The following is a 10,638-nucleotide window of genomic DNA, read 5'->3' on the forward strand; positions in this document are numbered from 1 at the left end:
TGCCTTGGGATAAAGTGACTCAGCAGAGAATGGCAGAGAACAAGGTGACTCAGACACATCTGTCAGCACTCAGGAAAGGACTCAGACTTCTTGGAACCTTCTCTTATTATCTCTAGGTATGCCTAATATGGCCTTGAATCTGTTTCTTGGTTTTATGGGAAATGTGGGTGGCATTAGGCTCCGTGAGGCTGGAGGCTCAGGACATCAGAAGAGTTAGTCTTGGGACAGATGTGTGAATGGACAAGGGATGTGGGACTTCTGCTCTGCAGGGCTGTGGAGGTCTCAAGACCCATAAAATATTCCCAGTATTCTCCATCCCCCCGAGAGAGCCAGCCTTTCTGACCTCCCAGCAGTTCCCAGTTACAAGGGGCAAGTAGGGAATCAGGCACAGAAATATTGGTGCTCTGGTGCTTCTTGTGGGTTGTGGGGTGCATGAGGAAGCCAGGGGTTGCTGAGGGATGAATCCCAAATATGTGCTTGTTTCCTCACGGTGCTTGCTGGCAGCTGTGGAGGTGCTGCTCTCCATCAGGGAGGTGTGAGAATACCAGAAACCAGCTCCTCTTCTGAGTCAGGCAATTGTGAGATGGGAAATCTTGTTTCCATAAAATTCTCTGACACTGGCTCTTGACAAGTGCAGTTTAGCCAAGAAAAGTATGTCTACTCACAGATCTTCACATCTCCTGCTTCTGACTGTGGAATAGGCATGTTAAAGGTGGGGGTTTTGGTCGAAGCCTCCGTGTGTTTGTGCTTAGGGTGGAGAAGCTGAAGCTGCTCACACCTCACAACATTTTTTCATGTTATATAGCTGCAAAGCAGCAAGAAGAAATGCATTTCTCTGTTATGCATACATGACAGTGCTAATTCAGCCTTGGGCGCCTCCTCAATTTTGTGCTGGGTCAGTGGCTGGATTTTTGCTCTCATCTCAAATTCAGACCTGCTCAAAGGACATAGCTTGGAGAGAAAAAGTTAATTTAACTGGGAAATATGGTTTGCCCTAAAGTTTCCAGAAAACTCTGGTAGTCAGCACAGATTCAACTCTCTCCCCTTGACAACTTGAGATAAATGTCACCAAATCTACAGGGCCCACTCAGCTGAAAAGCAACAGTCTCTTGTATATTAGAAGAAGCTGTGTGGCCAAGAAAGAAGATCTATTTTTTTGGAATAATGTCATATTAAAGAAACCCTTCCCTTTTGATATTTTTAAATTATATAACAAAAACCTAAAGTTGAAAAGTCAAGGGGAGTGAGAAAAACCTCTCGAGGACATTTTGAATGGGTTGGGCCTTTCAAATTCAAGCTGAAACATGGCCAGGGTGGGGAGTCTGAAAAACTCAGATTTGAAAAAAACCCCTGGAATTTATTAATCAAAGCCCTTTTTTTTTTTTTTCCTTCCCAGGAAAAACACAGTTAAAAACATGAAGCTGTAGTGAATAAAAACGTCTCAGTCAGCCAAAAGCATGAAATGAACCCTGTGATGCTATTTGAAGTATGTCGGTGGCATGCATAGAACTATTTACCTTTCTACTCCAGTGAGTTTATAAAACAATTAAGAGGTGTGCTGGAAGTCATGAGATGAAACATGAGCAATAGATAAAAAAGTTGAAATTGTTTAAAATGAAAAAAAAAGAAAAAAGAAAAGGAAAGATATGTAAGGAAAGGAATAGGTCCCTGTTGAAAACTGATGGAAGCTCCATCATTTGGATCATTTGAAACTGGGTTGCACACTTCACTTAAATATATGCTAAGGGAAACAGCTGTAGGTTTGCTCCCCTAGGGAGGGGCAAGACGACCTAATATATCTTCTTAATTTCATTTCTAATTTCTATGCTTCAAATCATGTAGACAAACCTTGAAATATAACCTACAGCCTGCTAATTCTTTCCTTTCTTCCTGTCTAGAGAGAGATGTTGAGTTGAAGGCAATTGCCCAAGATTTTTGACTATTATTTTTAGCCTAGTTTCCTAAGGAAATGAAGCTTATGTGAACATAGTGTCACTGTGTCTGCCTGCCAGTCCCTTCTTTTTTTCCTCTTCCCCCAGGAAGTTCTTGGCCAAATTTCAACAGAACTTAGGATAGGGCTGGGGACTAAAAAGGTATTTCAGTTCTTCAAGATTTAAGGATAGAGGAAGCTGCAGTGGGAAGGAAGTGCAGTGTAACATCATTAGACAGAGACTGCTTTGAATTAACCTGGGTTTAACATGCAAAATTCCACAGTGAGCCCCAGGAAACTAGTGGCCTTCTGGCAAGGCAGTTCCATGGATTAGCTGAGATTTTGGTGGAGATGGGGCTGTGCTGGGACCATTCTTCTGGAGCAGCAGCTTCTCGCTGGTTGTGGTTGCATGGCTTCCTCTGCTGTGCTAAAGCTTTCCTGCCCTTTTTATGGTCTCCCTGGGAGTGCTGGGGTGAACCACTGGCAACGAGGCTCTGCCTCATGGCCTTCAGGCCAGGAATCAAACCTTCTCGGTCCTCCCAGGAGGGCTTTTTCCCCTAACTCCTCCTTTGAAGTCGCCTCACCCCAAGCCCAAGGAAGCTGATGTCATCAGAGGATGGGAGGCCGTGGCTCCTCTCGGGCAGTTCCCACCTTTGGAGGAAGGAAATTCCTCGGGGCAGTGCTGTTTATCTGTTGGCCCCCAGAGAGCTGGGCTGAGAAATGATGTGGCTTTCTGAAAGCTGTGGATTTTAGATTCCCCCCTTGCTGTGCTTTCATTGTGCAGGTGGCTGCCTGGGGACTGCTCGCTGGTGGCAGTGGCAGAGCGCTGGGGCCTGGAACCTTTAATTACTTTTACACCTTGCTTGTGGAATTCGCTCTGCAGAAACACAAAGCCTCCTGCAAGCCCGTTTCTGTGGATTGATTGAGGAAGAAAAGCCCAGCAAACGACCTCCCTCCGGATTAGTGAGGGCAACGAGCCAGTGCAGCTCTACAAGGAGGAAAAGGTGGGACTTGCTGCTTCAGAGGATGCGAAGGAAGGGGCCCTGGCCACAGGCTGGAAGCCCTGTTACTGAGCTCTGAATTTGCCCGTGTGCTGGAGAGGAGATCAATGGAGAATCAGAGCAGGAAGGCTGGAGAGGTTCTCAGACCATCCTGCCTGAGTTTACCTACAGCTTACTGACACAAGCCTGCAGAAAAGGGCAGGGTGGGGGAATACAACTTGCCCCAACAGGTGCCCATTTGCAGTGAGGGGTGGCATATACTTGGCATGGGGTTGTTCAGGTGAACCTTCCCTGTGAGGTAACTCTGGCTCTGCTCTGGCTCTGCTCGGTGCTGCAGTCAGCCCCATGATGACAGCAGGTCAGCCAGCCTGTGACAATACATCAGGCTCACATGAGGCGAACATTAGGCTCAGTACCATTGGAAGGGAAGGGTGAATTGCCTAAATATACCTTGCCTGCAGCCTCCAGGTAAACCCAGGGAGACTGCATTTTAGGTTAAAACAAACACTTTCTGCCATCACATCCCCAGAGTGTGGTGTAGCTACGACCTTGGGTAGCCATCCCACAGCCCGCTGGGCCCAGAAGAGGCAGGACCAAACCCCTTGAGATCCACCTATAAACCCCCACATGAAGCAGGAGCCTGCCATGGATGTGGGCAGCAGGTCATGCCAGAATCCCAGGAATGGCTGCATGTCTGGCTGGGGATCATCTCTGACAAGAAACTCACTTTGCAGCCGAGAGGACGCATGTCAGGCAGGAATGTGCTGTTGGATGGGCTCAGAGCAGCCAGAGCTTTCCCCTCACCACATGGTGTCTTGGCCTCCTTTTAGATATTGAATAGCCTGATCCTTCTTGTAGCTTTCCTCTATCCCAGGTAGAGACTTAAGGGAATTCGGTGTGAGGTCTGTCCTCTCCAGCAGGAGGAATGTGCTGACACACAGATATCACTGACTGGCAGCCTACTCTGGAAACACAGTTGTTCAAGCCAAGAGGTTTCTTTTGCTGGTGTAGTTTACTGGAGCTACCCAAACAAAATTAACTATATGAGAAAGAAAAAAACAAATCCCTCCTTTTATAGTGCTGCATCCACACCAGGGGCTTTTTGTTGGCACAGCTCTCTCTCTTGTAGGAATGATGTATTTGTTTTTTTTCACACTCCTGATTGGCATAATTAAGCTTACAAAACTTCCTTGTGCAGACTAGCCCTAGCAGAAAAAGAGTCAGCTTGCTTCAGGAGCACATCCATGCACCAGTGAGAATTGCTGTTGTCTTGAGGTAGTGCATTTGGTGTGTTTTCCACCATTGTAAAAGATTTCCCACAGTGCAGAGAAAAAAGCAAGACTAAAAGCTCTGGTTTGTCCAGTTAGTTTTGTTGATCCATTATACCTTGAGTGTGTGTATAGAACTTGATCACAAATTGCTGTAGCACAGAGATTTGGGCATTGGTGATATTTGCTTGCAGTCATTCAGGTGGATGAAGAAGTGTGGGAAGAATACCACGATCTGGTGGTTGTGCTTGTTTCAGTCTGTTAATTGGATATGCCATGTAAAAAAAGCTGGAGCAATTTGTTGTTCTATGGAGCCTTGAATCAATGTATTTAAATTACATGCTGCCCCTCATCCTGAGGGGGTTGTACAAGTAGGGATTTTTGTCCTTTTGCTGGAAACACAGCAGTGACTGGTGAGGATGTGTAATGTTTCACATCAGCCAGGGAGGAATGGCCACGTTTGGGATGGGTTTGCTTGAGAAATGAGGTTGTCACTTTCTGTAAGGAGCAGAAAGTACCACAGGAGAATGCCATTAATGAAAACAAGCAGATGTGATACTTGGGGACAATGTCATGTAAGCTGCAGTGTTCTGGTCTGTGGATAAAGAGAGTGTCCTGCAACCTTATGCACTTCATGGACATCCTGTGTAGGATGTCCCTTAGCCAGCTGAATGACTTGAGATGGGTTTTTCTGTCTGGTAGAAATGGTTGTTTCCAGTCAGAGCACTCCAATCACCTCACAGGATGTCCCAGGTTGTTCTTCCCATCCCTTCATTCCTTCTTTCCTTTCGTGTGACCAAGCAGCCCCATGAAGGCCACCAGGCAATGCTCTGAGGACCACCACAGGTACTCTGTGGTGAGCAGCACCAAGCCTAAAAGATATTGCCTGGCTTTGAAGCCGAGTGGTCGGCCTCTGTATGCTGAGACAGAGGGGTTGTTTAGATAACGTGCTACTGGATGAAAAAAGTTTATTTCCCCCTTTGCAGACAGAGTTTCAGACTCACTAAATCATGCTCAGCGTGGGTATTTAGGCTCAGTTCTGCAATACAGCATTGCACCCTGAGGAACGGTGCCTCCCAGTTTGTTGTGATATTAATCTTGGAAGCAAAACAAAATCCTTGACAAAAGATCAATTTAGTGCATCTCCTTTGTCTTGGCAGAAGACAAATTGGAGCTGCAACATCTGTTTTTCTGAAGGGATAGTACTTTTCCACTCTTGGTTTTCTCTGGCAGCCGCGCGCCGCCTGAAAGACTGAAGTCAAGTACTTGTCAGTGGTACCTCTGACACTGAGCAGGATAATGGGACTTAGAGATGGGCTTAATATTTCAAAGCACAGGGCAGATTTTAATTATCTTTGCCATTATTGCCCTCAGCCCACCAACGAGTGTGGGTAAGCCATGGGGAGAAATAGCAAATCAGGCAAACACTTTCATTTAGCAGAAAAAAGCATTGTTAGAAGTAGTGGCTGAAAGAAGAATCCCAAAAAAATTCGAATGGGAAATGAAACTTGAATGCTCAGTAGGGACAGGAATTAATCACAGGGGGAAAAATACCAAGGGAAGTGCTGGCTTTTCTCCATCTCTTGATGTTTCAGATGAAGATAAGTTGTTCTTCTGTAAGAGATGGAGAGATATATATTGGTCAAACATAGGCAATTGGCCTTGATTCAGGCACAACTGAGAGAAATTAAAGGTTTTTTTGATATAGAGAAGCCAGACCAGACTCTTCTTTGTAGAGCTTTAAGCTCCGTAAATCCATGATGTTAACCGTTCTCCCTACTTTATCTAAGGAAAAACCCAAACTGGCAGGTGATACAAGTTGCCCGAGGCCATATGAGAAATTAATGGCAGCATCAGGAATATAACTCAAGCTCTCCTGGCTTTCTGCCTGGTTCTCTACTTGTGCAGCCCTGTGAGATGCTGATGCTGCAGGGGAGAGGCTGAAGCACTTTCTGTCTGCTCCTTGTGACAGCAGCCACTGCCAGGCTCCTGCTGAGGCAGCCTGCACTCCTTCCTTGGTGCTGTCACTGTATCCCAGCACCTGAACAGGAATTGTGAAATAGCAAAACAGGGCTGAGAGTGCAACTGCTAAGAGCTCTGACCCCATGTCAGCAAATTGGTTGAGAATATGCTTAAAAACACATCCTGCTGAATCCTGTTAAACACACTCTTCATGCTACACAGGGGCTAAGGGCTTAGCTGAACCCAGGCTTGCGTAAATGGAGGCTTGTGTATCATCAGAGACATTATTTTTGAAGTCACCTATAATAGAGGAGATAAGATCAGCTACTTCCTCAGTACATCTAGAAATAATTTTTTTTTTCCAAGAGAAATAAAATTCCAAACATAAGGAAAAAGTCCAGCAGGAAACAGTGTACCAGGAAACTGGACAGACAGAATATTTTTGTGCTTGTGAGCTGATCTGAACCATTAATAGCAATTTGCCAGCCCGAATGTATCTTGGTGCTGTCAGACCTGGTGACCCCTGTGTGGTGATGCTGCTGCCAGGAAGGTGCATATTTGGAACAAGAGGGGAGGACTGGGTGCCCTCAGAGAGCAGCACAAAGTTAAGCTGTGCCCAAGGTTTGCCCCTGTTTGGGCTGCAGTTCAGCACGGCCGTGGAATTCAGCTGCTGGCTGGGAAGTGGCTGCCATGTTTTAATCAGGTGGAAACATTGCAGCAGTAAGGGACCTAGATGTTGACTACAGTGGATTTGCACTGGGATGTCTGATACAGAGCCAGCACAACAAACATTTAGCTCTCTTTATACTACCTAAACCTCGTGGGCACAAGCTCAGGTCTTCTTACGGAAGTTATTCATGTATAGATCAGAGCAGGCCTTACCTTAATATATTACCTTTGGATTTTTTAGTTGAAAGCCATTTCAGATGTTATCACATGGATTTGTCTCCTGTGTTGTGCTGGGACTGTGTTCCTACAAAGAAGGCAGCTTTTCTGTCCTGCTGGGGTGGGAGCCAATCCCAAACCCAAACAGGAATTTATGTCTTTTTAAAACGGTTCTATCAAGTCATGAACCTTTGAATAGGGTCCTTCAAAGGTTTCTTTCAAGCACTTCCTTTGAAATGCAATTACCCCATTCCCTTTTTCCTTGAAGTTTCTATTCCAAGGTTCCTCTAATCTTCAGCAGCTGATAAGAGCAATCCCAGGGGAATCGCTGGAGGGGGCCTCCCGTCACACAGGCACCTGTGGGAGCAGCAGGTGTGACAACCTGGAGTCACAACCTGGAGATGGAAAGTCCTCATCTGTCCCCCTTGCACAAAGGGAAGGTAAAGGCTTGCAGCTCTTAACTGGGTAAGCAGCTCCTGGTGTTCTCTCCTGCTCACTCATCAATATTGTCCACCTCAAAACATTAAAATTCCTAGTGGAGTCTCACAGATGATGGCATTTTAGTACAAGATAGCTGGAAATTTTCTTGGTTTTTACAGGATTTTTTAGGTGTGGAAGGAGATATCCTTCCTAAATCATGGGGAAGGCGAGGAGAGGTGTCAGGGAATAGTGTGTGGTGGTGACAGGGCTCAGCATTGCAACCTGGACTGAAGGGAGGACAGATGGGGACGTGAGGTCAAGATGAGCCTGTTTGAGCACTATCCTAGTCCCTTACACGTTAATAAATTCTGCCTAAACCTCTACCTAACTGCTCAGAGGAAGTGAAAGATTGCTGATTCTCTGGATTAATCCTGCAGACCCATGGAGATGTGTCTCCATGGCACTGCTGAGCTGCAGCGTCCCGGACGGGAAGAGGGCAGCATATCCTCACAGGTCAGGAAATGCTGTCTTGGGCTGGGAGCTGCAAAATAAAACTGCACAAAGAAGCTATTGAAGGCCCCTGTTTCTCAATGCTTTCAGAGAAAAAGCGACAGCTTTCTGTAAGTCAGTCATTCAGCAAGAGGGTGGTCGGATTTTTTTTTTCTTTGGCTTTTTAAATTTAAAAATCAGGCAGAAAGAGCCAGTGAGGTACTGCCTGAAGCTGCTGCAATGAAAATGGGCAGCTGGTTTCTGTGGTGTACTGTATTCTCTCTGCAGCCTCTGTGAAGTCATTTGTCAAGATATTTGTTTTCTCCTTCCCATCCCCACATGTAGTAACAAACCAGGCTGGAAGGGCAAATCCTTCTATAAAATAACAACCAGGCACAACACTGCAGCATGGATATGGTGAAACTCCAGCAGACATGGAGTGAGGAAGGCTATGTGGCTATGAACCCACCTGGCCACACAGTGAGAATGGTACCATGGAAATCTGTGGCTACCTTGGGACCACAGCATGTAGATCCAAAAACTTAAGTGCTGGGGAATTTCTTTCTTGGCAGCATCCTGCAACAATAGCCTGTGAAAAGGAGTGACAGGGACTGTCCCCTGCAGCTGGATGGTGCCATGGTATGGTGGCTCCAGCACCAGCTGTGCCCATCCCTGTCTCTGCTCCCATCGGCTCTTTGGGAGACAGCACTCTCAGCCACAGCAGGGATATATTCTGAGTTAACCCCTCAGTCCTCCTGATGGAATTTCCTGGCTCAAATTCCCTGTATCTCACTGATGTGAGGTGGGTGAGGCCTCCGAAAGAGCCCAAAGAGAAATGTCAGAAACCCCTAGGGTGGGCCCAGTGAGGGCATGAGAGGGCAGAGAGCTCTAAAATGAGCCCTGCTGCCAGGGAACTCACAGCTTGCAGCTATTGCCTTTCCAAAGGGAAAACCATTCATTCAAGCAATAAATTAATGGACCTGATAGAGGAGATTGTCTGTCAGTGCTGTCAGAGAAGTATAAATGGAAACATAAGTGGCATCAGCTGGGCAAGGGCCAGCTTCTAAATCTAGACCTGCAATCTCAGAACCTTTTATGTTCAAGAAAGCTTTAATCCAGTTGTATTTGGAAAATAAACAAGTGTTGCCTCATGTACAAGGATGCTGCTCCTTTCATGTACGAGGAAAAAATGGATTTTGCCACACCAGGAAACGGAAAATACCCTCTGATTATGGATTTTCTCACAGAAATGATGTGAGCATTTGTGCTTTTCCTTGTGGCAGAGATAACAGTCCTCGGAGGAGGCCACAGGATCAGGAATGCTGAGAAAGGGGAGCAGGCATTGCTTGAGAGAGAGGTGTGGGGGTCTCTGCAGCCAGCCCTGCCTCATCCTTCAAAGGGACCCATCTTATTTTAGGGAGCAGGGTGCTGGAATCACAATTCTGTGGTGAAAAGTGAAGGCAAAATGACAGAGAGGTTATGTGTCACTTTAATGCTGACGCTGTGACTATAAGTTGGATTTCCATTTGTTGATGGTTTACAAATTGAACTTGTCGTTTTCTAATTTTTCTACAATCAGGATTTGCCAAACTGCTTGAAAAATGGCATGAACTTTTCTGATCTTGATTGTTTCTTTGTGAATCCACTGCTGGTCTGCTTGTTGAGTATCTGGAGACAAAAGAAAAGGAGTGGCGTGGAGTGTGGGGAACTTACATTTCCCATTCTTGGGTGCCACTGAAGCTTGAAATGAATTGTATTATTTGATGATAAAATACCTTATTATCCTTTCCCCATCCCAAGCCACACTTCCACAACTTGTGGTGGAATAACCAGACATGTCATGGGCCAAGTAAGGGTCAAAGCATTACCTCTTCTTTCAAACAACATCCCTCCGACCCTGTTGTGTTCAGTGTTTTCGTTTATTGCTCTGGAAGCTGAAACACATTCCAGATGTGATTTGCCAGGGCTCCTGCAAGGTCACAGCCAAGTCGAGGTGCTCTGGTTGGCCTGTGGTGACCCCAAGGTGTCCAAGGGTGGGGGGCTGTCAGTGTAGATAAATCCCAACTTCTCCTTCGCTGAGAGCGGCCTCTCCCTCCTTTGGGGAGGGAGGAATGTGGGGTTTGTGGCACCTCTGCTGTCACCTGGTTCATCTGTTGGCGAGTGTGATGAAGGGACAGCACAAGAAGGGAAGTTTGTGCCTTGGGGAAGGGACAGCAGACAAGATAAATGAGGTCTGCAGTGCTGACAAGCAGTGTTTGCATGCTGCAGCCTGGCCCTTGTATTCCTGTGCGGGATTTTCCTTTCTTAGATGCCTGAAAAAAAACGTGAAGGAAGAAATTGTTTCCTTGATGATATCATTCACCTCTCAATCCTTTAAGCTCACCAGACCTAAGTAACGATGCTGGTGTCTATTAAAAATAAATGGCTGTTTTTTCTGCTACTGTTCCCTCAGGACAAATTCAGGCTTAAAGCATAAAGACAACATAAATTCCTTTCTTCAACGTGAGCATACTAATAGGCTGATTTTCAAAGGTCCAAGTGCAAACAGGAGTGGGTGCCATGGAAAGCCCAGCTGCAAATTCCAGTTCCCAGAAACACTCATGCAGATGTCATTCCAGCCAGGCTCCTGGTGTGCACAGAAATGTCACATCCCTGGCTGTTTGTGGGACTGAGATTTAATCCC

This window comes from Corvus kubaryi, unplaced genomic scaffold (genome assembly GCF_017639235.1).
Source record: "Corvus kubaryi isolate FWS band 111438036 unplaced genomic scaffold, C.kubaryi_AGA036_p1.0 37334, whole genome shotgun sequence".
NCBI lineage: Eukaryota > Metazoa > Chordata > Aves > Passeriformes > Corvidae > Corvus > Corvus kubaryi.